Source organism: Corvus hawaiiensis, chromosome 30 (genome assembly GCF_020740725.1).
Source record: "Corvus hawaiiensis isolate bCorHaw1 chromosome 30, bCorHaw1.pri.cur, whole genome shotgun sequence".
NCBI lineage: Eukaryota > Metazoa > Chordata > Aves > Passeriformes > Corvidae > Corvus > Corvus hawaiiensis.
In genome coordinates, this window is record NC_063242.1 from 21,386,793 (window position 1) to 21,413,699 (window position 26,907).

The following is a 26,907-nucleotide window of genomic DNA, read 5'->3' on the forward strand; positions in this document are numbered from 1 at the left end:
TCTCCCAAAGAGCTTTTATTTTCTGCGACAAACACCTCCATTGCTCACTTGAAGGTCAAGTGACTAATGATGTCTCACCACTTTCCAGCTCCTCACTACTTAAGAATTTCCAAGTTAGATTATCAGTTCCTTTTCCCTCCACATCATCAGCTGTTCTCTTTTAGAAGAAGTGGCCGGCAGAAAACTATGGCTACAAATAACAGTCTATATAAAAGCCCATAGATACCCCATTCTTACAAATTTCAATCTAACACCGCAGGCAATAAATCAATGATTCACCCTTATGTAGAATCATTTGTCAGCAATGAAGTTCCTCGGCAACATTATCCTCATTTAAAGAGGAGTGTGAACCCTTAGGGACACTCTTGGGAGATGGCAAGGACAACATTCATGGAATTGACTTTACATTAAATAAAAAGCAAACTTAGATTCTCACCTTCTCTCATTCCTCTTTCAGACTGACATGCACCACTCAGAGAACAGGAAGGGAACAACCTTCACATATTTTCAGTGGGAAAAAAAATGTATGTATGTATGTTTCCTTGTGTATGTCTTTACAGGACAGCCAAGTAGCAGCCAGAATCATTGTAGCTTTTGAGTCCTTGAGAAGTGCAAACAAATATCTATGTGTAAATCACCAAGATAATGCCTGGATCCAAAGTAAAAATAGAAGTCACAAACTCTAATCTTTGGACAGTAGTTATATCCTATTTTCTAATTATCCTCTCCTATCACATGTAGTGTCTAATATAAAAGAGCGACAGGGTCTGATAAAAGGGAAGCATAGTTTTCAACCAGCTGCTCTAAAGAGGTGGGTAAGACCTCTGAGGGTATTCTCAGAACAGTGAAAAATACATAGATAATGTGTGGCACCCCTCTTCCAGGGACCACTGTAAAAACAGAGACTACCAACCACAGAGGAAGAGGGATGGTTTGCTGAAGGCCACACAAGAATCACACCACTCATTCAAGGATAAAGCAGTGGGACTGCACTGCCTTCCACATTACATTACCAGCGTTCACCAAAACATACAAATGTTCTAAGTGTTAAAGATACAAATTTATGAGAACTACAACTACATTAACACAGTAAGAGATCCCTAGACTCATAAATACTAAATACCAATCATCATTGCTATGCACATGTGCAAAATGAGAAGATGCTTAAATAAGTACCTCCTGTTAGTTATCTCTAACACTTCCAAATGAATAACCATTTATTTACTGCAGGATGGAAAATATGAATGTCACTAAAAACAATCCCATATTCATGCTTCATAAATTTTACTTACTCATTATAACTTATTAAACTTTCATAGAATATTATCACTATGGCATTATGAAAGCTAGGTTAGATTTGAATCATGAGTCAAAATATATACTCCTTACAGCTACCTGTGATACTCACAGTAAGCGGTCCATTAACATCGAGATTCTGCTTTTGCCATATGAAGATACAGAAGTTGGTGGTGACTCCCAAGTAACGCAACAGAAGAAATCAGAGGAGAAATACGAGCAGTACTTATTTGCAGGTTTGTCCATACTCCTTTTTTTCAGCAGCCACTCCTTCACAAATCATGTACCTCTAAAAGAGGATCCTGATAAATGACACCTCCCTCCACCATGCAATCTGAAATACCCTCATACCTAGCAGACAACACTGGAGGTGTGCTTGGCTGCTACAGCACAGATTCTCCTGCCTCTCCACCTCCCACCAACACTACAATAGGTTAGCTGATGCTGCTGTCTCTTAATCTTATTTAGTCTCTCACCTGCCTGCTTGCTATTCTGAGTTACAGGGTTAAACATATAACCTGGGTGTGTTTGCTGTATACAGTTTTAGAGAGCTGGCCTGAATTTCTTGTTATTCTTCCTTCAGCAATGCTACCAGTGACAGGAAAGACACTTGGCCTTCCAGACAAGTCAGAAGAAATCAGTGAAGGATCAATCTACGCCAAGGTATTTTGAGATGCTGTTAATATGAAAGAACTTACTAGCATTCTAATAGTTCTCTTATATATTCCAGGAAATAAAGTGTGGCTGTCTCAGAAAGAAACATGAATCTTTCTTTTTAAAAAAAAATTAAGGATATATTTGCAGAATAACCTGTCAGATATGCAAGGAGAAATTTCTGCTAAGAGAAACATGATGCATATTCTATCTGCAGAGAAAGACTCCATTTCAGCTGACACAGTGTGGCTTCTACCTGTGGATCGTAAGGGTCCTGGGCTTAGAAAAAATTGCAGCAAAATACAATATATACATACTGTCTAGTGAATGAAGATGGAGGAATCTATACCTGCCCTTGTATCAATCCTGCCTTTGATTGATCTGCATCTCAAAGTTGCCACTTCATGAATTTTACAATTAGGGTTTTAACTTGTTCTTTGAATGTGCAGTTAAGTTTCCTGCTGATGTTGCTGTGTTGTTCCTCTAGTTTTCACTTGTGAGCAAAGTCTCTTGCCCTTGATTCAGGGAAGGTGTCTTAGGGGCAAGGGAAATTTTTCTGGGAGTAGGAATCAGCCTCATGGAAGTTCGAAGTGAACATGCTTTCTGATAGCATTGAGTTTGTATTTATACTATTGTGGCCAGAAGATTTTTTGTGTTTTCTTGGCTCTTTTCCTCCTTTTTTCAAAATTTCCTTTTCCAGATGGTACATCAGAACTATTGCTCGTAAGTGATCGTCATTTTCCTCTCTTGACTGTTATTTTTCAGGGCAATTTGTGCGAGGGCCTCACTGTGGACTTCCTGTATGAGAGTATAAAATTGTCCCACTGATGATTTGTGCTTGTTTTCCTGGAAAAATTAGCTGCTGTGGGAGAGAGGCACACATCCTGAATATGATCCTGATTGAAATTTTCTACACATTTGGATAAACCAGATGTTAGACTCCATTCCTTTGTCCACCTTGGCACACTTCCTTTTCTGCTACTTTTATTTTTCCAGAAAAAAAAGGTGAATTTCGGATTTCTCCCTTGCTTCTCCTCCCATTCGTTAGAGTCTCAAATCCTAGCTTGTGTATTAACTGCTTGGACCATTGCTTCTTGAGACCTGCTTCTTGAGACTGACTTACTTTTAGGATTATTTTTTGTTTAACAGGAAGAGACAGGATTCCTCTCGTCCTGTAGAAACATCAGTCTGGAAACTCCCTGTTTATATTACTAGATCTAGGAACTGGAGTTATACTTTGAGCTCAAAGTAATCCATCTGCATTTGATTTTTCAAAGTGAAGGTATTGTCATACCTCAGATAACATGCTAACAAAGGACAGAGAAAGAAATAAGAAAACACTTTTGTTTGTTTAGATATGCACGCACACACACACACACAAATCCATCACGGTAACAGAAGAGAAAGAAGGAAAGAAGGTATTTTGGTGACACTTTGGCTCCCCCTTCTAATTTACACAATTTTCAGTACCATATCACTTCCCTGCAATACAGAAAATAAACCACATTGCAATCTCTTGGAACAATGAAGACATAAATCAAATTACATTCCAAAACAAATATTTCTTCAGAAAATATGTGTAAATAATTGGTTTTTTTCAGTTCATTAGCAAATAAAAAATACTTTTAATTTTCATAAAGCTGGTAAGACTGACTTGCTTTGAGACACATAAAGGTTTTATTTTAATTTTGGTCAAAATATTTGTATTTGAATGGTTGATAAAGACCCAATTTTTTATCTGAAGATAAAAAAACTGTCTTTTTTATATGAAGCATTTGACTTATGAGGAATCAAAACAACTGGAAGACAACTCTGCCCTTGAGCACATTGGCTGCACCCCTCAATTTGCTGTAAGCTGCAAACTTGGTGAGGTGCACTTGATGTCCTCCTCCAGGTTATTGATAAAGATATTAAACAGGAACAGCCCCAATACAGACCCCTCCATGCTGTACCTGTATGGTACAGAGTTGGTACTCTGCCTGCAGAGTACCAACCACAAACTGCTCTCTGCCAAGGCTGGCAATCCAGCTGTCTGGTAGTACACTCATCTGGACCATAATGTCCTGACTTACATACTGTGTCTAATGCTGCTCTAAAACCAAAGTAGCCAATCTCCACTTGCATTAATTCACAGATATAGTAATTTAATCATACAAGACAGTCATCAGGTTGGTCAGGTGTGGTTCATCTGCTTCAATTATTGCTAGATATTCCCAATCACCTTCCTCTACTTCATGAATCCAGAAGTGGCTTCCAAGAGGACTTGCTAGATGTTTTCTCCGGGGCCTGAGGTGATGTTGATGGGACAGAATTTCCTTTGATTACATTTTGGGCCTTTTTATGAATATGGGGAGAATATCTACCTTTCTTTGGCCATTGGGAGATTCCCTGATCTCAACAATCTTTCAAAAATAGTTGAGAGCAGCCTCATGACGTCAGTAACCAGACCTCTCAGCACCCTCAGAGTGTCCCATAGGGATTACCCAAGGGGCATCTAAATTAGTTCTGTTCTGTATTGCTGGAAGCTGTTCTACTCCTTTTCCTGGAGCAAATTTTGTTAACAAAATCCAGAGCATGGAGTACCTTAGTCTTATCTATGTCTGCTGGAACTAAATGAGCTGGCCCACTCAACAAGAAGTCTATGATGAAAGAAAACTCCTAACAAAGTCCATTTGATGAAGGAATATAGTACTGTCCACAGGTAAATAATAAAACCCAGCAAGAATAGAAGCCCCAGATGCTCCCTCTGCAATTTCATTTATATTTTTTTAATCATCATAATAAAAGATAGAAACTTTTCTTTAACTACTAGTGATAGGACACATTTATTCAAATATATTCTTCTCAAATATATCTCATTCCAGACCTTTAGAAATCTTTTTACAAGCTAACAGAGGTGACTCTTTGGGCTTTTATGTCTTGGATCATCTGGCTAATTATTGCAGTCACAATTTCTGTGGTGTCTAGGCTGAATGTAATTCACTAACTCTTCTTGAATATGCTTATGAAAAAGTGGGTAAGAGAAAAGCAAAGAGCTGGAGGAATGTTCACAAAATCCACCATAATTCCCTATTTCTACATCAAAACTGAAAAATGAGTGAGAGTAACTACAGATGTTCTAAGTGGAACATATTCTTCTGTGACTTCAGAAGGACTTTCTAAAACTCAGGTACAATCCTGACACCCTTTTTTAAAAGGGGAAAAGGCATGTTGGGCCAAAGAGCCTTTATTCATGATACCAAACTGAACACTCAGAGTCATGAGATTTTCAGACATCAAAATTGAAATAGAAACTGTTTTAATTGCAAAAGCTACAGTATACAGTGTTTTTCCCTGATTCCTGTGCCTGAAGCTTAATGGGGTGCCAAGAGACTTCCTAGTTTTCATTTGAAATATGCACAATTTTCAGGTCTCCAGAGCTAAGGAAACAGTTCCTGAAAACAAATGAGGCAGGCAGTTTACAGAGGGAGAGATGGAAAAGAATGGATGAGCCACTCACCTTTATTTAACCTAATGATTTTTAGGTGAATGATAAAACTTCTTTTGGGCTGACTCATGAATTTTGAAAGCTTGAAGTTAGCACTACTGACACTGACATAAGTGTGTATCACTGAATTTCCTGAGACAAATGGAAAGGGAAATGGAAAGCTACCATTTTAAGCCTCCTGCAATTTCAATTAGGCATCCCTGGTAGAGTAATCCCTCCATATTTGTTTTTGTAATATCGAAATCTTTTTTAAAGTCTATTTTCAAATAATCTAATCATAAGGTTGTTATTTACACACAGCAGCTCTTGAAACCTTTACATGTAGTTAATAAGGTCTCCCGGAAACTGGCTCTTTTTACACTTACTTTGTGTCAAGTGGTGTTGGAGCTACATGCCTCAGGGTGCAACTTCTGAGAATTTTGCAGTTCTGCCCGGCTCATGTACATTTTGCACTTTTCACACATTCTGAGGCAATAATACCATAAAGGTCATAAAGATGCTCTGCAGTAGATTTCAAACTCAACCCTTGCATTCTTCATTTTAAACTCTTTAGGAACTTTTAAAGTACTATGCAACATATGCATATATAAGCAAGATATAACTACAAAATGTGGTTAAATTTATTGTAACCAATGTCTAACCCTTTCCATCATCCAGTATAACCTGCCACCATTCCTATGAAATTGTTTCGCTTCCCACTATGAGGAAAGGTAATCAGTTTTTCTGCTGGATGAACTACTTCATGTTGAAAATTTACTGGATGTGAAATTTACAAAAGGATTCACTAAAAAATACAAATATCATGAGTAAGGTCTATTAATACAGAGGAGTGGAACATAAAAAAAATAATAGTGCCACCTTCATACATCACCCATTTTTTCAGCACAGTCAGGAGCAAATCATCTATCAAGGACATACAGAGATACTAAATATAGAGTAAACCTCCTTCTGAGGTTCTAGTATAGAGCAGCTTAAGGAGTTTTCAGTATCAAAAAACTATGAATCACTCTCCTAAGAAAATATTTATTCTTCACTATTTCATATTCATTATGGGCCTTCTTATAAATGCAGACAGCACTCAAAAATCCCAGAGGTATGCCAAACAAACCTACTGACCATCCTAATTAGGTCTTTACAAAACTGGATTCCATTGCCTTGATTTTTTTCATTTACTGGTTATGAAGCTATGGTGCTTATTTTTTAAGGACTGCTTTGGGAACTACATTTAAATATATTGCTTTTACAGAAAGTTTCTCATTGTCTTCTTGTTTCTGGTAGTGCTTTTGATTTGCCTGATCATGTCCTGCATTTGAAGACAGCAGACTATTAGTCATGAGAGACAAGCAATGCAGTAAATTTTTTGGGTGCTATTTGATTTGGAATCTAGTGTGGTGATCCTGTTAAGCACATGGTTAGTCAAGGGTGGCACTTTAAGATTATAAGGCTAAACTCTTCTTGATCATGAGAGAAATAGAAACACTGCACTTGCTTGTTCTCACAGGCTAGACCTTTGTATTAGATTAATTCCTAACAGAAGTTGAGCAAGTTTAGAAGTTTAACTTGGAAGTTAGCTCTTAAATGATATGTTTTCCATAGGTTTTAAAACCTCAGGCTAAGTTGTAATGCAGTCTGACAGAAGAGCAGGACAACACCCTTTCTCCTGGTTCCTAGGCAGTATCTGCATCAGTATACACTTACCATGGGGTCAGCTTTTCTAAAGCTTTAAAATCATGAAGATGGAAGAGTTTTGGTGTTGGGGTTTTTTTGTTGTTTTTGTTTTTGGTGGTTTTTTTTGGGGGGGGTTGTTGTTGTAGTGGATTTTTGTTTGTTTGTTTGTTTGTTTTTTGTATCCATCTCTGGCACTTCTCCTTTAGTCCTGGCAGACTGGCAGACTGATATCTTACCTGGCTAACTGATAGCTCTCTCTCCTCCCACAGGCATGCTCACATCTCAAGAAGAGAAGGAAAAGAGTCACGTATCTACCATTAATCTACCACTGTTGTAACTGCTAGATTTTGCTTAGCAGACTGTAGCTCCCTGAGAGCTCAGCAGAGGTTTCCTAGGGCAATGTGACCTGTTGCATCCCGAAGTCCATTTCGGATGGCCCCGTGATCTGGCTCTGGTCAGCTATCAGCGTTACAGCCAGTGATGATGAAGGAAGTGAGAAGGGTCTCTCGTGAGGGTTGAGATGGCTTTAATCACATCTTGTCCCAGCGATCTCCAGACGCAGGGAGACCTTGTGGTCTGGGCGCAGGGGAGTTTTGTCAGGGGCCCAGGGGCAGTCCCTGGGCAGGGTTGGGGTACAGGAGCCAATAGGGAGAGCCCAAGGGAGTGGCCAGGGCTAGGGGCAGGGGGGAGCAGGAAGGGGAACATGGCGTCATGAAAGCAGTGGGTTAACAGGCTACCACACACCACTATAAACTAAATGGCTAACTGAGCAAGGGCAGACCTGAATTTTCCAATGAAACCCTGCGCAAACTTCATCTCTGATGCCCTAAGTCACCAGAACAACACAGGCATGATTTGATTGTAGAATTATTGGTCTACTTTCAGCACCTGCTCTGGTGCTGAGCTGGAGGACTAGAGCGTGAAGCCAAGACATTATTATGGCCATTGGACTTGTGCTTTCCTCTGCTTCCTGGCCTCACAATGAGTGTGGCAATGATGCTCCATGCCATAAGAAGGAACTGCAGATGAAGCTGCTATTAGACACCTTTGGTTGATACTCTGGCTAACCTGCAAAGTAGGAATTACAAAGGTTGCTCTTGGTTACATTTGTGCCCCCACTTCTGTGTTGTCCATGTGCTTAGAAACATCTCTGACTGCAAACATGATATTCAAAAGAAAGCAAGACTCCAGAATGAATTTGTTATTAGATTGTCATATTTGCAAAAGAAAAAAATTTTTTTTTTTTTTTTGCTACATAGTGTGCAAATTATTTATTTGTGAGGGGTCATTGTTGCTGTTATGGTGGTGTTTTGTGGTTTTTTCAGCATACAAAATTTTGAACTTGACACAAACTTCATTTTTCATTTTCTCATTTTTATTGTAATAATGAATTTTATGGGAAAGCCATAAAGCAAAGCAAAAGGAAACAAAAACTAGATGAGGTGCTGTATACATGGAGTTTCATCTCTGGCCAGATGAGATTGATGGACCTGCCTGTGGCTCGTGTATTACTCTCCCTAGCTAACCAGAAATGAAACGTGTTGTGTCTCAACTTATACTTTATTGTTTTTAATTTGTCAGCTATCTTTGGATAGGACAGAGAATCGATGTCATTCTATCAGACTCTACCTTTTATTTTATGACTGTGAACCCTGACTATACTAGTCTTTGATGAAACACTTCACATTAAATACTTAGTCAAGAGATGAGAACAGGTCTTCTAGGCCTAAAGAACAAATGGTACACAGAGAGTAATTAAAGACTATAGGTAGATCTTAAATCATCACTGAGACAGAAATACTGCTATGCTAGAGTTTTAAATAGTAATGAAAAACTAAATACTAATATAAGGAATCATCTTTCTTGAAAATCCATGAGTAACAGTGGGCTAGTGAACTTCGGCAAATTTATATTCTTAAATCCCATGGCTTTCTGCTAGTTTTGCCTGTAGGTCCACATTGAAGGCTTGAAAATGCACAATCATATGGAAACATAAATACACAAATTTGCATAGAGCAAACATTTATACACAGTGAAAGTTGTTATCCTTGCAAGTTTGAGAATAAGAGAATCGGTAAGGCTGGAAAAGATTCAACAGTCCTTCCAAGATCATAAGTCAACAACTGCCACCAAATCTCTGCTTTGTGTCTAGGGCTGGGCTGAAAAAGATAGGTGTCTTCTATGAATATAATATGGTGAGAACAGCTGAAAAGAAGAACTAGGATGGTAGAAATGAAGTGAGGAAGAATATGAATAGGACCTTAAAGGAACTTGCAAAACAGGATTTTTTTTTTTTTTAGTTCCTTGTGAGAAACAGCAATGCCAAAGGGAAGAACAATTAAATGGAGGCTAGTGCTGAATGCCAAAGAAGTAATTTCTGAGGGCTTTTCTTTTTTTCATTGAGCATAAGAGAAAGATTTAAATGATACAACCCTTGGGCTCATGAGCTTGGCAAACCCTGTTAATTTTTCTGTAAAGACAGTCTTACTTTGCCAAATAGATTTCACCAAGTTTTCACAGCTCTTTCTAAAGCACTCTAGACAACAAGAAACCATAAATTAAACCAAAATAATAAAGATATAAATCGTAAATTTAACCAAAGCAGGAGTGATAAGAATCACAAATAAAACTCAGACTGAAGGCTTGTTGATGGAGGAATTCTTATGCAAAAAAGTAATGGAGTTTCTGTTTTCCTGTTTGCATCATTAATTTGTAATAAAACATGAATTAGGAACAGTTTCCTAATAGTGCCTTCTCCTCTGTTTTACAATACGAGACTTATTAGAGAATGTAATCTGTCACATGCTTTCCTTTTAAAGATCTGCTGCTTCTGGCTTGCATTTGAAGTGAGAGTTATTTGTGAAGAACTGCTGTGCAGTCTAGATGCAAACTGTTATTTTTGTGTACAATGTTTTTTCCCCCTGCTGTCCTATTCCATTTAACAAGGCATTAAAAAGACATTTCTGTCTTTTAGATTTACAGAATAAAGGTGTGATGAGAACAGACAAGTTGAATGTACCAGAAGACTTCATAGGTGAAGGAGCAGAGGTCAGTAGTATCAGAAATGAGACTTTATTACTCTGACAACCCAAAAAAAGGTTTGCAGTTGTTTTGCTGTTGATGCGTAGGCAGTAGACCGGAGAAGGGAACTCCATTTGCATTATCCAAAGGAAGGACACAAACCCAATGGCTGAGACTTTCTGTCATTGTGCAGTGACTGAACTCCTAAACTGAGGAGGTCAGCAAGAGCCTCTTGGCCTATTTTTTTTCCATTCCCCAGTCAAACCACACGATGAGTTCTCTGATAAGCTCAGTAAAAGTGGCATTCACATTGTTCAAGGTGAAACTACCAACGTCATCATTATTTTCTCTTTTCTGCCTTCCTGGTTATGGTACTACATCATTAATCCTCTCCCCAAAGCTTTCAAAAGCAGACTGGAGAATGTTGCATTAGGCATTCTGTGGTGCATGGTGTGTCTAAGCAGCATTCACCATTCTGTGCTTCATTGTGACTAGCATTTTATCTCAAGATTCCTATTGAAAGCATCCTTTCTGGTCCTCCAAAAGTAATCAGAAAGATTTGTCCACTCCCATTAGACCTGCATGGAAGGAAATAACAGCATTAGAGGTCAATTTTGGGGGGAAAGAGGAATGGAATCAAAAAGTGCTGGTTTCATTAGTGTATTCTTGTAAAAAGAGAAAGGCTACTTTCTAAAATTGTTAATACAGAAATAGACAAGGAATGATGCCATACATCAAATGGTATTGCTACAACCACGTAGGAACAATGCTGCTAATAAAATAAACCTGAATAAAACCCTTTCATGGGTTTTTCAGATAAAAGGGGCAGATTCACTGAAGCTTAAGAAAGAAGACAGAGTAAAAGGCTTTTCTAAGAAAAGGAGATTGAGAATGATGCCTTACTTGTCTTCGCAAGACAGCAGAGCAATGACTTGATATGGAAAGTGTTTCATCTGGAACAAAACCTTTTCAGAAAAGCAAAGGCTTTTAATTGTACTGTAGAGTCTGTATAGTGAAGAGCAGGCAAGTTTAAGAGACTGTGCCCACAGTAAAAAGTAACTTATAGAAAGAAAAATTATGAAAGGGATTGAAGGAGGTTTTAAAAAAATAAATTGTTCTCTATTCAGGCTACTCTTCTCAAAACTGTAGGCTCATAATTCTTTTTTTCCTTCATATTAATTACCATCCAGACTAATTTAAATTGTGCTGCTTAGCTATTAGCACCAGCATGATGGACTCTTATGTTCTGCAAAGCCACCAGTGGAGCTCTCTCTGCTCCTGCCTGCAGCTTTTCCCTGTGCAATGCTATCAGTTCTTGAGAGCTACAATTTTTTGCGCCCATCTGCACTTGAAATTCATCTTGATCTCTGCTCTGGGTAGCTTACAAAGAGTTAAATTTTCTGAAGAAAAACGTTGAGATTATTAAAACACTTTCTTATAGAAATTATTCAAAAAAACCAAGACTATTGTAAAATATAAGGATTAATTTATTAATCAGAGCTTTCTGAACTCTCACATTAAGAAGCTTTGTTATGCTAATTCCCTTATAAATGAATAATGGACTTATTCTCTCATTATTGCCTATCATTTTAAAAGACCCATTTAGAAAATGAAGATGTCCTTTTCACTTGAAAATTATTATGTATTTTATAGCACAAGTTTTTTAAATTGAATATTTGCTCCCTATACCCTTCTGCTCTCCCCTGGCCTGCTTGTACTCGTCAGTCAATGTTCAAATCAAACACAGCCATAACTATTTGTCACAGAGATACATAGCGTGTGGAAAGAAAGCACAATGGAGACAATGGGCTTTGAGAACAGGGGCCCAAATCTACAAAGCTATTTACTTCTGACATATCTGTAGATGTTGCCTTAGTTCCTAGACATTTTAAATAAAATTCTCTAGTGAATAATGACATAAAAGAAGAAAGCCAAGATAGCGCAGCTGTAGAAAGCTATAAGTTAAGTCACAACATAGGGTTTGTGTTGAAAAGAAAAAATATCTTTACTAGAAGAGCTTCGTTTTGCTGCAGACTTTCCACATCTTGGAGAGTTCATCTGCTCTTGATTGTGTATGTATGTGTTGTCAGTTGGATTCAAACCTATCCAGCAATTAAATTTACATTGTCAGGTCTCTTACAGTGGAGTTCTAGTGCTTTCTGGGGAGTGGTCCAGGCTAGATTTCTGCCTTGATATGTGCTTTTCCCTGTGCACTATGCAGGGATTGGAGGGTGAGTAGGGAGGCGGAACAGTGTGAAGGAGGTTTAACATACTGCAAACAGGTGGCAAGTAAACACACTGATATTATTGTGTCCTAAGCACACAAGACATATTCCTTCTGGGACAATCTGCACTCTTGACTAAGGAACACAAAGTCCCTTGGTCCCAGGTCATGGCTAATATGACTTCTGGAAGAAAAAACCTTGGCACTTGCCATTTGCTACGTCCCAGAACAGCCTAGTCCATTCATCTTTTCCTTCCACTCTTATGGACAAATGACAACATTAGGCCAAAATGGCCTAAGCTCCTAAAGGTTCTATGGCACCACCTGTGACAAGGGCAGAATGGATTTGTATGCAGGTTAAACTGCGGCTGAGTTCAGGCTGCCTGTAATGCAAGTACCAGTAATGGTATCTCCTCTGGAATTTGCAGCTCAGGAAAGTATTACCAGTTATATGTGGCCAAACAAACATGTGGCCACAAAGCACCGTGGATGAAATCAGATTTGGCTTCCTTAGGCCAATTTTGGAAGACAAAGAGGTCTGTCAGAATGGACATTTTCTTGTATATTCCGTATGGGCAAAACAGAAATAAAATTTGTTTTTTTCCCTCCATTCACAGGCAGGGCTGTAAACTCTTATGAAGCAGAGGTACTTCTTATGATCATGGAATCCGAGAATCACTTGGGTTGGAAAGGACTTTGAAGATCATCTTGTTCTAATCCCCATGCCATGGGCAGGGGCACCTTCCACCAGACCAGGTTTCTCAGAGCCCCATCCAACCTGGTCTTGAACAATTCTTCTGGACAACCTGTTCCAGTGCTTTACCACCCTCACAATTAAGAATTTCTTTCTAATACCCATTCTAAACCTAATTTCTTTCTGGTTTTAGCCATTCCCCCTTGTCCTGACACTAAATGCTCTTCTAAATAACTTCTGTCCATCTTCCTTGTAGGCTCTCTTCAGGTACTGGAAGGCTGCAATTAGGTGACCCCAAAGCCTTCTCTTCCTGAGGGTGAACCATCCAAATTCTCCCAGGCTTTCCTTATAGGAGAGGTACTCCATGCCTCTAATCATCTTGGTGGCTTTCCTCTAGACTCACTCCAATAGGTCGATGCCATTCTTGTGCTGAGGACCCCAGAGCTGGAAGCAGCACTGCAGGAGGATTCTCACCAGAGAGGAGTAAAGGGGCAGAATCCTTACCCTGCCCACATTGGTTTTGATGCAGCCCAGGACATATTTGGCTTTCTGGGCTGCAGGAGCACATTGCTGGGTCATGTCCAGCTTCTCATCCGCCAGCACCCCCAAGTCCTTCTCATCTGGGCTGCTCTCAAGCTGTTCATCCCTCAGCCTGTGTTGATACTGGGCATTCCCCAGCCCAGGTGCAGGATCTTACACTGTCTTATTAAACCTCATGAGATTCCCTTGTGCCCACTTCTGGAGCTTGTCCAGGTCCCTTTGGATGGCATCCCATCCTTCAGGTGTGTCAACAGGATCACTCAGCTTGGTGTCATCTGCAGACTTGCTAAGGACGATCCCTTAATCTATGTAGTTAATGAAGATATTAAATAATCCTGGTTGCTATATGGACCTCTGAGGGACACCACTTGTGACTGATGTCCATCAGGACTCTGAGCCATTAACCACTCCACTCTGGATGTGACTGTTCAACAAATTCCTTATCAATCTAACAGTCCACCCATCAAATCCATTTCTCTGCAGTTTAGAGAGAAGGATGTTGTGGGGGACTGTGTCAAAGGTTGTACAGAAATCCAGATAAATGTAATTTGCAGCTTTTTCCTTATCCTCTGACATAGTCACTCCGCTGTAGAAGGCCACTGGGTTGGCCAGGCAGGACTTGCCCTTGATGATGTGGAGGCTTGGTCCCTACTACAAGGTCTCTTCAAACCAACACAGGTGTTCTGAATTTCTGTACCTGTGAACTCTTAGAATTGCAAAGTCAGCCAACTTTGGTTTGTTTGTGGCAGAAATATGAACAGTCCATTCTCTGCTGGATGTTGCTAAAGCAAGAGAAAACACAAAGCAAGTAGGGATAGCTCAGATGAAAGTACTCACTGGACCTTGTTTTGTCTAATGGGCTGTGATCCATAATGTTGTGCAGTTCAGTGGTTAAGTCTTGGAGAGAATTAGGGTGGGAAGAACAAAACTCCCTTCCAGACTCTGTTGCTTAGGCACATTTCTCTGTGCTTCACCTACCAGTTGGATAATGACTGAGTTCATCGGCATTCGAGAGGAGTTTTAATTTTTAGCTCAGTCTTCTGGGTGAACACAAAAAAAAAAATCTTTTTTTTCTCTTTGAAGCCCAAAGGGAAGCTCTCATACAAATTTAATTCAAAATGACAGGGTCTGCCCGATGTCAGGAAAGGGTAGGTCTTTGGAGAATACATATTGCTCCTTACTTGAGTGTCGGAGAGCCTAACAGACTCTCTGAGAGAAGTTCACTTTGTTTCTGTTGGATGTCAAATGAAGATGGGATTCAGAAGACCAAACATATGTACAACAGATTCCTCATAAAACAGACACAGAAAGCAAAAGATGCCTCCAGAAAGTTGGAGGAGAGTTCAGATAACTCTCATGGAGTTCAGAGAACATTACAACCTGAAGTAGATGGCATGGCCATTTTTCTTCATGTTCATTGATGCTAATAGTCACTCAGAACTCCTCTGCCAGAACCCGCAAAACATACAAAATTGAATTCTCTCCAGGTAGGGAAAAGAGGGAAAAATGTCCTTCAAAATAATGCTGCTGGCTCTTTTTAGGCTGTTCCATTTTACAGCTAATCCTTCAGCTGTCAATTTTCTTCCCTTTTGCCCAGAAATACTTACATACCCTTTTTCCCCTTGACCCTGTGGGCACCCATTTTCGGCAGATTTGTCCACACTGTTCCTACAATGGTCCAAGGCTGGAAATCTGCTTGCAATCAGCTCTGCTCTCTGCTGAGAAGGCTGTGGGAGAGCCACCACTAGCAATTTGACAGCTTGTGAAACCTTCATAAAATGGAACAGTGGAACAAATTGGGCCACACTAAAAGTGGAAAAAGTTCTATTGGAATTATTTGAAATTAGGGAAATTGACATTGACTCTGTATTTTGAACTCATGGGGCTTTCTGAATGCTGGACCTCATCTGCCTGGGGACTTGTAACAGGAAGAGAGCCAAGAATTTGATTCTTATCAATGAGTTATGAAACCCACATATTTTACAGGCAATTATCTGAAAATAATCCTAGGCTTCTGATATTCTTGTGCCCTTTCCTAATGTCCGTTTTTATTTTAGCATTGCTGGTGTCTGCTTTCCTGCATGGAAGTTAAAGGTCTTCATGAATTTTCCTGCTTGCTGTGCTTCTGAATTTAAAATAAATAAATAAATAAAAATTATTTTTGATAAGCAGGTGTTCTTGTTTATAAATATCAAATAAAGTACCTATTTATTAACATTTTTGTAAAGGAAAAAAGAAAAAGAATTAAAAATAACATAGCAAGAAAATGCTATTGTTTTGGTGGGTTTGTAAATGGGGGACTTGAATTTGTGAATTTTGTGAGTTCTGAAGGACAATAGAAAGAGAGATTATTTTCAAAACCCCTATATGGTTGCTGTGTCTTTTAAGCCACTACATGTGCCCCTAAAGGCACAAATAATACATAATGATCACCTGCAGAGCTGATGTTGTGCTTTAAATTACTGAGGACTTTAAAGGGTTTGATGGATGCACTCGATCCCTGTAATCAAACCAGTAGGAGTTGGTAGTCTCCAAAGGAGGCAAAGGCCTGAGTCATAGCTGGGCCCAGAACTCCTCCAGGAAACCCAGTGGAACAGGGTGACCCAGTGAGCATCAATGCATATGAGCTTGGACACAAATCATACAATTAACACATGAATAGGGGGTGTTTTTTCCAAGATTTGTTTGCCAAGGAACAAAGAAAGTTGTCAGCACAGGGAGTCTCATGCACACCTGTCCCACTGTATGCAACTTGACGGGTCAACCCCTTAACCCCATAAACATAACAGCTTAAGTGAGCTTTTCTTAGGATCTCCTGGCTAGGCAATATGGCTGCATGGCAATGATCTACTGTTGAGCTGGGATGCCTCACAAGTTTGCTCCTTGTGGCAGACCCTTTCTATTAATGTCAGATCTTTGGATGAGTCCAATTTGAGTTCTCTCTAAATTCCAACTGGACTGCATGCCAGATGCTCTCACCTTGAGCTGGGATGCCTATCAGTGTTTGAGATTACCCAACACTGAGATCCATCCTTCCCCAAGGTAGAGAAACCCTCAATAGCAACAGTCATTGACAGCATGATAAATCAATAGTAGTGAAATCCATGTAGTTAATCCCTTTAAAATAAACCATTGACCAAGTCAGAGTCTAAGATTGGACCTAGACACACCGAGGCTCCATGAGAAGTCTAAAAAGCAAGGAAGTCCACTCTAAACCTCATGAGTCAATGGAAGGGTCTCCCTTATCCTTTAGAATCCTCAGTCTCTTTGTAAATAATTTTAAATACATTCTGATTTGATTTTTCTTTGTATGTTTCATCCATGTAGCAAGTAATAGAGTGAATCTTGCCATCAAACTTTTTTACAGTGCATTTCTATATATTAAATGGTATTAATTCTAGAATTTCAATGATATTAAAACTATTTTTGCTAATAGTTTTGATGGTGGCTATTTAGGTGACCTTAAATTGTTCATTTGTGACATGAAGGAAACAACAGTGAGGCCAACATGCATGATCTGAAACAATTTTCAAGAGAAGCTGAAAGAGCTTGTAGGTTCTTGGATAGACAATGTAGCCAGTAAGCCTCACATTCTCCGAATGCTATAACAAAATTCTGTATTATGAAGCTAATGTTTCTGTTTCTTTTCTTGGTAAGCTTTAGTTTGCACCTACAGTTTTCAGGGGACGTTTATCCCAAAGCCTTTTAGCTGTGATTTAGAGCCTTTTTTTTTTTTTATTGCTTTTATTCCTTTCCAAGCTTTCAGAATAGATCTCTAGTCCTGTTAGTTTTTGGCTTTATTTATTCAATTTTTTTTTAGTATTTAGTCATTATTTTCTTTTCCTCCCTCTCCACACATTTAAGATTAATATATTTAAGGATTCTTCAGTCATACAGAAAGACAGTCCACTGTGACGAGTAGTGTTTCATTTCAGACTATTTTACTTTCCAGCTAAAAATATGAACCTTTCACATCTCTGTTTTTCCATTTTACTGTGTGGTATTTCCACCTGCAGGACACAGGGCACTGCCAACATCTCAGAGTCTGACCTCTTTCTGGCTGAAACAACAAGAAGGCTGTTTAAGTTGGCAAAGCAAGAAGAAAAAGGAAAACCAAACTTCCTTTCTGGGTCTACTTAGGAGGCCAGATATTTAACACATATTTAGTAAACAGATTTTAAAATAGCTTATAACAAATAGATCTGTGAGTATTGACTGATAAAAGGACCCTTCCACATGAAGCTCAAAACTATGTATTTTTTAAACTGCTAGTTATTACGAATATTAGAGATAGATGACCTGTACTTTTCTCTGTGCTTTTCTTCACAGTTCATCTCTGTTGGATTTCTCTTTTTGTGATGAAATCATAGTATTTTACAATGACAAGCCAGTGTAATTATCATGTTATGAAAACAGACCATAGCAAAAAGTGAAATGGACAAAATGAGAAAAATGCTCTGTGTACTTGACTGCTGTAAATGATTAACTGTTAGTTCTCTTTTTTACCAGGAAAAAAAATTAAAATGATGTTGTACAAGACTTTTCTAGTATGTGAAAGGTGATCCTTAAATAAATGTTCTCATTTCCGCTTCTGTTGGAAAACAGAAATACTATTATGTTTTTATTTACTGGCTGCTGAGAAACATAAAATTAAGATGAATTCTTATTCATCTTATTGCATCCACTGCATATTTTGTTTATCAACAAATAATGGCATACAATCTTTTTGTATGAAGGCTTCATTCTATGCAGGATACTAAAGCACACAGAACTTGAATGTATAGAAACTTTGTAATAATATGCAGCTACAGAAAAAAGGTCTGAATACCATGAAAACAAAGAGTAAATATAAATGATCTTGTTCATTTGTCATTTATAACATTTTGCAGAATGGAATCATATTTCAGAAAAATTGAGAGTTTGGGGGGAAAAAAGGGAAAGTAATTTATAACAATTGTAATTATCCTCCAAGTAATCTGCTTGTTTTAACAGTTTGTGCATTACATACAATTTTTCATGTCTTTCACCTGCACCTTTACTACCTAAATATTATTTTCAACACCAAGGACAGATCTAGTGATCTAGATTTACATATCATTGAAATATTCAGTCACCTCAGCTCAGACTTTCTCCCCAGGTGCAGAGACATGGCAAGCAAGAGGGGCCTTTGGGTCTGTCTTGACAGGACACAGTTGAAGAGAAATCAGATGGCTTGTGAAAACTTTCTGATTTTCTCAATTCTGCAGCTAAATTACTAGTACTTTGGGACCACTAGCATTAAAGGAAACCATTGGATATGGCAGCTCAATATGGACATCTGGATTAAATATTAGCACATACATAAGACCAGGTAAAATTTCCTTCACTTGTAAAAGAGCCAAGATTTCACCTTGATGCTCATGCGTTGTGGAGGAAACTGTTGTGGGAATGTGTTTCTTGCTATCGATCTAACTAATGTTATTCAGGTCAAGGAATTTTTGTATTTTGAATGTAACAAATGTGAAGACAGGAGTCTTCTTATAAAAAAGCCAGTCAAGGCAGGAGTAGATTTACAAACAAAAAGAACAGGCACAATTTAAGATCTGTGCTCTTTCTGAATCTATTTTCAACTTCAAGCTGCTCCATTTCTTTTTAAATATTGTTTAGACATTCTCTTATGGGAATTGCCATTAATTAGATATCCCAGAGTTAATTTTAGTCAAATCACATGACAAAAAAAACGTATATTGTCATAAAATAGGTGATTATGCCTCATGCACTCCCTAGTTATTCCTTTGTAATTGGTTAATTGAACAAATGGCCATAGCAGATGATGAAATAAAAAATAATAATACTCTGCACATATAATTTTCATCTTCAATGTGTTATATAAATTAGCTAATTAATACAACAATCTTTTTAATTCTATTTTTTTCCTAAAGCACAGGAAAAGTAAAGGCAGTATCAACACATAGCTGATTTGCACCAGGCATATGGTCTGTAATGGTGTCAACTAAGATAAGTAGAATTTGATACAAAGATGTAGTGTAAAGTCAGCTGACTAAAAATTATGTGTGCCATTTTTGGTTTGGTTTAGTTTTGTGGTTTTCTTTTCCTTTTCTTCTTATTTTTTTTTTTCAATGTAACTAATAAAAATATCTGGGGAAACAGTTATGAAGCAAGGGCATTCACGTAGTTTATGGAATGGAGCATGCAGACTTGATGTTAGTATTCAGAACAGAAATCATTACCTTGTTAATAATTTTTTAAAACTTAACTATTTTTGTCTATATCTTTTCTACAAACCTTGTCAGTTCTAACTATGGACTAAATTCTGATGAGAAGTAGGATGTTACTTTTTGTTTCATTTGGCGACATTGTTGTGGCTTCACTCCATCTGGGAACTAAACTCTAGCCAGCTGCTCACTCAGTCTTCTTGGTGAGATGGAAGAGAGATTAAGAAGGGTAAAAGTGACAATACTCACGGGTTGGCATGAATACAGCTTAATAAGAAAAGCAAAAGCCACCTAAGAAAAAAAAACAAAAAAACCCAAAAAGAATTAATTCACCACTTCCCATTGTTAGACAATTGTTTAGTCACCATCAGGAAAGCCAGGTCCCATCATGCATAGCCATGCCTTGGAAAGACAAACACCATCAGTTCAAACGTTGGGTGTTTTCTCTTTCTTTCCCCAGCTCTCTATGCTGAACACAATGCCATAGGGTATGGAATGTTCCTTGGGTCAGTTGGTATCAGCTGTCCTGGTTGTATCTCCTCCCAACTCCTTGTGCACTCCCAGGCAGCTCATTGCTGAGGTGGGGTGAGAACCAGAAAAGGCCTTGACTCTGTGCAAGCCATGCTCAACAATAAAGAAAACATCCCTGTTACCAACACTTCTTGGCTCACAAATCCAAAGCATAGCCCCATACCAGCTACAAAGAAGAAAATAACCCCGGCCTAAACCAGCCTAAACTCTAAGTTAAACTTCCTTGTGTGCTTCCTTATGCTGTTCCCTTCAAGTTATTGGAAGGCAAAACATCCCTGTAGTGATCAGAACTGCTGTATCATCAATAACATGGGCAAGACAGACTTGTTCTCACATAAAACTGCTTTTGATATCAATGATAGTTTGGGCCTTAACTGACTGATGTATGTGGAACTGCAGCTATCAACCTTATGCGCCTACAAGAACAGCAGAAAATTTAAGGGTCAAATTCACCAATAGGTTCTGACTGGTTTGCATTGATACAGCAACAAAAACCAAGGGTGAACCTGGCTTTGTAACCAGCTAGTTAAAACAATTTTATTCACTGAGTCTGAGACCAGATAGGCTTGCTGTGATCATCAAGTTTGACCTTCTGTACCACACATGCCTTTGAATTTTTTCAAGTGGCTCCTGTATCAAACCTGTTAGAGTTGCTGCTGCACATTTACTAAAGCAGCACATGCAGGTCAAACTGACCCAGATAATTGTGTGAGGTACATGAATAGTAATTTAACTCATTCCATTCAGATTGTATTTGCCCTGTATGCAGCTGTGAAGTTCTAGCAACTGCAGAGTCTAGGTTATGACTTTCATGTTTGGTGCTAGTTTGACAGTGCTGTCAAAACTAGAAGTTGTTTTCTATGTTGGAAGCATATATCTCTTTATAACTTTCTATCTGAGTGAAAGACGGTAATTTTAGATTAGACATTATGAAAAAATTGTTTGCTATGTGGCACTGGGACAGGTTGCCCAGAAAAGCTGTGGCTGTCCCATCCCTGGAAGCATTCAAGGCCAGGCTGGATGGAGCTCTGATCAGCTGGGTCCAATGAAAGGTATCCCTGCCTATGGTAGGGGGTTTGAAACAGGGTGATCTTTAAGGTCCCTTCTAACCCAGAGCATTCTATGATTCTATGATCATGTAATATTGTGCAAAAGGCATTTACATCACTAACACTATTTTTTTGGTGGAGAAATGGTGGCATCAGAGGATTCAGTCTTTCCTGAAAGTTCTGATTTCAAACTCACCTGTTAGCAGTGCAGCACTCCAAGGTGGCTAAAGACCTGAAAATGCTGGTCCTGAAGTTACATAGCTGTATAAGGTTGTGTCATCTATTTCCAGTCCATTTTAGGGTGCAGCCTTGTTACCATGATCAGAGTCCCGTGCTAACAGACATGTCTTGGGAGCTTTGGGACAGAAGCTTTGCACCATGCAGTGATTTACATTAGCATGATTGCATTTTCCACTGGAAAGGAATGGAAATTTTACCAATTAATCTCCTGTTTCATTTTTAAACACTTTAGACCATATTTGTCAAAATGAAAACTTCTAGGCTCAGCCTGGATGTAAATCAGTCAAAACCCTCTCTCTCTCTCCCTGGAGCTTTGAATACAAGTGTGATACTTTATTTCCTATTTCAAACATTTTTATGTTTTACTGATATTCTGTATGGGAAATGCCAGTGTCTAATTAATGAAGACAGGATGAAAAAAACCCAATAAAATACAAAGCTTCCAGATGATGTTTTATTATACCATTAAATATACTAGAATTGCAGGTAGTAATGTAAGATGAAAAGCTGTTGAAAACTGAACCAACAGAATCCACCAGAAACACTCACTTCCCATTTTTCTCTTTCCATTAAAATGTGTGCAAGTCTTGTGAGTCTTCAGTAATCTTCACCATTTGTAATTTATGTGATTTTTTTTCTTCTGTTTACAATTTGGGCTACCAAATTTACCAGAAAGAGCTTCAGTGAGAGTGCAACATCTGTTCTGAATTTGGCACATTATAACCAGTTCTCCAGTTGGTGTGCAGAAAACATAGAGAGTGAAGGGATTACTCTAGTCTTGCTTAAAAATGAAATAAATATTTCTGAGTAAGGAATTTTGGCTTACATGTTTCTGACAGTTATATAGGCATATAAATTAAGAAAAGTCTACCACAGCATTTCCATTTCTGTAATCCATCTGGTTACCACTCCTTGATTTATAGGTTTTGTTAACTGACCACCATTGAAGTATATGTCCACTAATGACAGTTTCATTGTTCTTTAAGCTTAGCTACTTAGATATCTTTAGGAATATGAGTCGGGAATCTTATCTTTCTGAGATTTTATTTTACTTGATTTCTTCCCAATAGCAGATTCATAAAAGTCCTGAAAAATCCCCATCAGTGCTAGTGGGACTGTAGAAAGGCAGTCAGTTCAGGCCTTAGAGAAACTTACTGAATTGTTTACTAAAGCCTGTAAAAAGGACTGCGCTGTAGTTCTCCCTTCCATGAACACCTGGCACTTTTGAAAGTGACAGAATGAATTTTCCTGTCATGAAAATTAATTTTCAAAATGTTGTAGTATTTAAATTGGGCATATCCAAAAAGGATATATATATATATATATATCTATATATATATATATATATATCTGAACTGTCATATGTGTACTCCTTGGTTCAGAAATAATTAATAAATACATTTGATACATATATAAATTATTCATATATAATGGCATTAAACACGTATCCAGAAGTAATTCTGCTATTAAAATATAAGCAGAAAGAAAGTTAGGTGAATGTACAACAAGCTGTCTTTGCTGCTTAACCACGTTCCTTGGTAAAGAGATGCGGGTGTTCATCACATAAAAACAAACAAAGTATGACATTTTTTAGAGTGTGCACTGTATCTGCACTGAATTTAGTGCAATGTACCTGTCCACATCTGTTATATATTGAATTTTTACTACCTACTTTAAGGAATGTAAGAAGATAAAAGGGCTACAGCTAGAAGGAGAAATGGGCTTACATGAAAAAAGCAGCAAAGGTCTTCTGCTTTCAGTGGGAGCGGTAATCAGTTCTGAAGCTACTGAAAACGTAGGGTGATTTTAGGAAGGTGAATGCAGAGGTTAGCTTCTGTTGCACCAACTTCATACATCTGCAGTTGAAGCGACTTGATTCTCAAATTGGGGACCTTATCTTGTAGACAGTTTCAGAAGCAGCAGGCAGGAAGGATCTGATTACTTCTTCCTAGAAATCCATTAAAGGTAATATATTTCTTTTCTGGGAGTCCTCCCACTTTCCCCCAGTGTTCACTGGTTTTAGTTTTTGAGGCTTAGTATTCTTCTCACCATTACTTGAAAAGGTACACTGCAGACTTTCAAAAATATCAAGAAAAGGACAAATACTATGTCTTCTCAGGTACACATTTTATTGCCACATATGCATGGCCAATGCCAGAAATTATACTTTGAGTTAAAAGTTAAACTATGATTGATTAATATAAAATTACAACAACTCTTGTTCACAAACTAGAGCCTCTGTGAAAGCCTATTATATTTGATGGGAATTTTTTCTTAAAGTCCGCTGAATTTTTATCAGATCTAGAGAGTTAAGAGGGAATTTCACTAGTTTTTAATATCCTGTTCTATCTGGACTTCTTAAAACCTGTCTCAATGGAGAAAAGGGTAATTATTGTTTCATGTCAAGAATTACTTCTACTCAGGTAGCAGTATTCACTGGTCATTTACTTTAATCCACAAAAATGCATTAATTCTAAGTAAATAACCCCAACCACCTAGTAGAAACATACAGAGAAAAACACTCCAGGACTTAAAACGGTTTTCCAGGTAGTTTAAACAAATGAGTATAGCACAACAAACATTTCTTTGACCTGTACTCTGAACATACACAGCTGAAGCCTGCAAGGAACACTAATAGAATATTCCTTGTAGCTTTCAAGTAGAAAGACCTCTTTTCTGACCCCAGGTTTTTTATGTTTTCCCATTATGTAGATTGACTGATTTGATAGGCTAAGGTGACTGATGATAGCTGAGTCTCAAGGTGGCAATGAATCTGATTGTCTGTGCATTGGTAGATAAATGAATACTCAAAGCAATTGTCAGCTACATTATTGGCATTACTTGGAAGAAAAATCAAATAAAACTTTAAAGAAGCTAATAATTTTAAGAATGTTCATTGAATGACAATATTGGCAAAACTGAAATGATGAAGAGACCAAAATCAAATAAGACACACACACAAAAAAAAAGCTGAATATTGTCTTTCCTATCAGTATCATTTTGATTTTTTAGTTCTGTGAAGAGATAAAATTAAATGATCTCTGTGACAGTAGAAAAAATATTGTAGGCATCAACTACTGACTGCGGTCACAGAAAATAAAATGGATCTGCTTTTATAAGGAGCTCCATTATTCTAGGAAAGCAGTTGTGTCTCTACTGTATTTCATAAAGTCTTGAGTGACAAATTCTGGTTTGTTATAACACTGGAAACATGTGTGAAGCAATCCTGATTTAGATATCTAAGCCCAAAAGATAAGATATGAGATACCCTGATTTTCAGGGTATCCTCCTGTATAAGACAGTGAAGAGTTCTCTGGGCTGGTATTGATTCTGAATGACATATCCATACAATATGCTGTAGATTTATGTAGGATTACTGACTTAGCTTTAATACATTGTTCTGAAAACTGCAATGATTTAGGAGTAATTAAACCTCAGCTGTAGGAGCAGTATGGATGTGTGTGTAAGGTAATCACACACTCTCCCAGTGTAATTTGCCACAGAATTTGAATTAACACCAGCCCTTTAGATACAGATCCTATCTCAATCCTTTTGATAGATAAGTCCACAGAGAGGCAAATAATCTGTGATTCATAACCCCGTCAAGTTCTTTAATGTTTTTGGAAGGCCAACTGTAAAATTATAATGGGGCACTCAATATTGAAAGGTTAGTTAAATAATTTTATGATGTTCAAAAAAGCACTGAAAGCAATAACAAATGTCCAAAATAAAAGCTGGTTTAATTGGTTTACTAAGATGTTCAGAAAATGCAAGCGAGGCACTATGCTCTTAAAGTACATCCACCCAGCAACAGACCCTTACTCTCTACTTAGTAAGTTAATGATATTCATGCTAAATATCTTGCAATGTTCCAGAAGAAGAGCTTTGGTTTAAGAGGGGAAAGAACTATTGTATCTAATGTTGAAAGCTTGTGTTGTTTTAAGGTTAGTCCATTTGTTAGAGCAGAATTGTTGCTTATGAAAATTACTAGAGCCATTGACACATCTAAATAGGGAACAATGTTTGCCAGCAGAATGTGGAATTTAATGGTAATAAATGCAGAGAATTACTGTGCACTAGAATATCTTCCAAGTCTTGTATCTTTCATCACACACCTTTTTGTGCTCAGTAATCCCTAAACTTACATAATACAGAGAAAATGGCATTCAAAGTGATCTTTATGAACGTTTTTTGTGTTTCATAGCTTGAAGATAAGAGCTTCTGTCTGCTGTGGAAAGTCTCTGTCAACAGAATCTGCTTGATCAAAGCATCCTTTGTCAGTTATTAGTAGAAAGAGTGAAAATCCACTAAATTGTGATTCACTGTTATCTGTAGCATTTTCAGCTTGCAGCTTTTGCAATTTTCATGCTTCCCAAATTTTAACAATAGTGTAACATTTCAAATATGTTTTTTGGCATGCAGCTAGGAGACTATCAGGGGATGTATTTGTTTCTTTTCTTCAGAAAATAATTGAGGAGTTTGGTTTTTTTCTTTCCCCTCCTGAAATGTATTTCTGTTGCTGCTTTTTCTGTTCATCATTTCTGGACATCTAGTGCAAGCCTATATGAACTATTAGTCATCATAACTGAATGAGCCTTTGCTTAGCCTTTCTGGTAAACAAAGTTAACATCACATGCAAGATATTAGCCAAAGAAAGGTAAAAAAACCCTGAAACTAAATCACTCTTTCATTGTAAGAGCAAATCGTTCCTGCAGACAAAACTGAAAGACACAAAGGCACTAAGATAAGAGAGAATTTAAACTCTCACTTGCCCACTTCCTCTCATAAAAAGGTGACTTTCCAGTATTGTCTCTCTTAACTCTTATTTTTTTTCTTCACTTTAAAAATCCTAATATATTGTATTCCCCCTTACTGTTTCCAATATTTTTAAACAATTGAATCACTTGCGTGACTGACTTCCTCCACTACGCCTCATTAAGTAATTGAGTTAAATTGATTCAAAATAAAGTGACACACTATTTCACAATGATTGGTTTGAATCAACATTTGCCTTTTTTACATTGCCTCTTCATCACAAGCTTTTTCTCTCTAATGTTCCCAGAGTTCTTTTCTTGTCTTAGGCAAGCAGTGAGAATAAGCATTGTTCAGATATATCTGCAAAGAATAGGGTTTCAGAGCTCTTGTGCTTCTATACAATGATTAGAGCCATTTTACAATCCTAAAATCCTAATTACTTTGACACTACTAAAGAAAAGAATCACCAACCTTTTTCTTTTTTTTTTTTTTTAAATTGTCTAGGAAGATTTTCAGAGAAAAAAAAATGAGAT

The 26,907-nt window shown here is 37.8% G+C and overlaps 1 long non-coding RNA gene across 1 annotated transcript; it reads left to right on the forward strand.

Moving 5' to 3' along the window:
- Nucleotides 1-1,448: 1,448 nt before the first annotated feature.
- On the forward strand, nucleotides 1,449-18,102 carry LOC125318622. Its single transcript, XR_007200455.1, has 4 exons — nucleotides 1,449-1,532; nucleotides 1,880-1,959; nucleotides 10,080-10,153; nucleotides 17,601-18,102. It is a non-coding gene; the product is annotated as an uncharacterized LOC125318622 (long non-coding RNA).
- The last annotated feature ends 8,805 nt before the right edge of the window (nucleotides 18,103-26,907 follow it).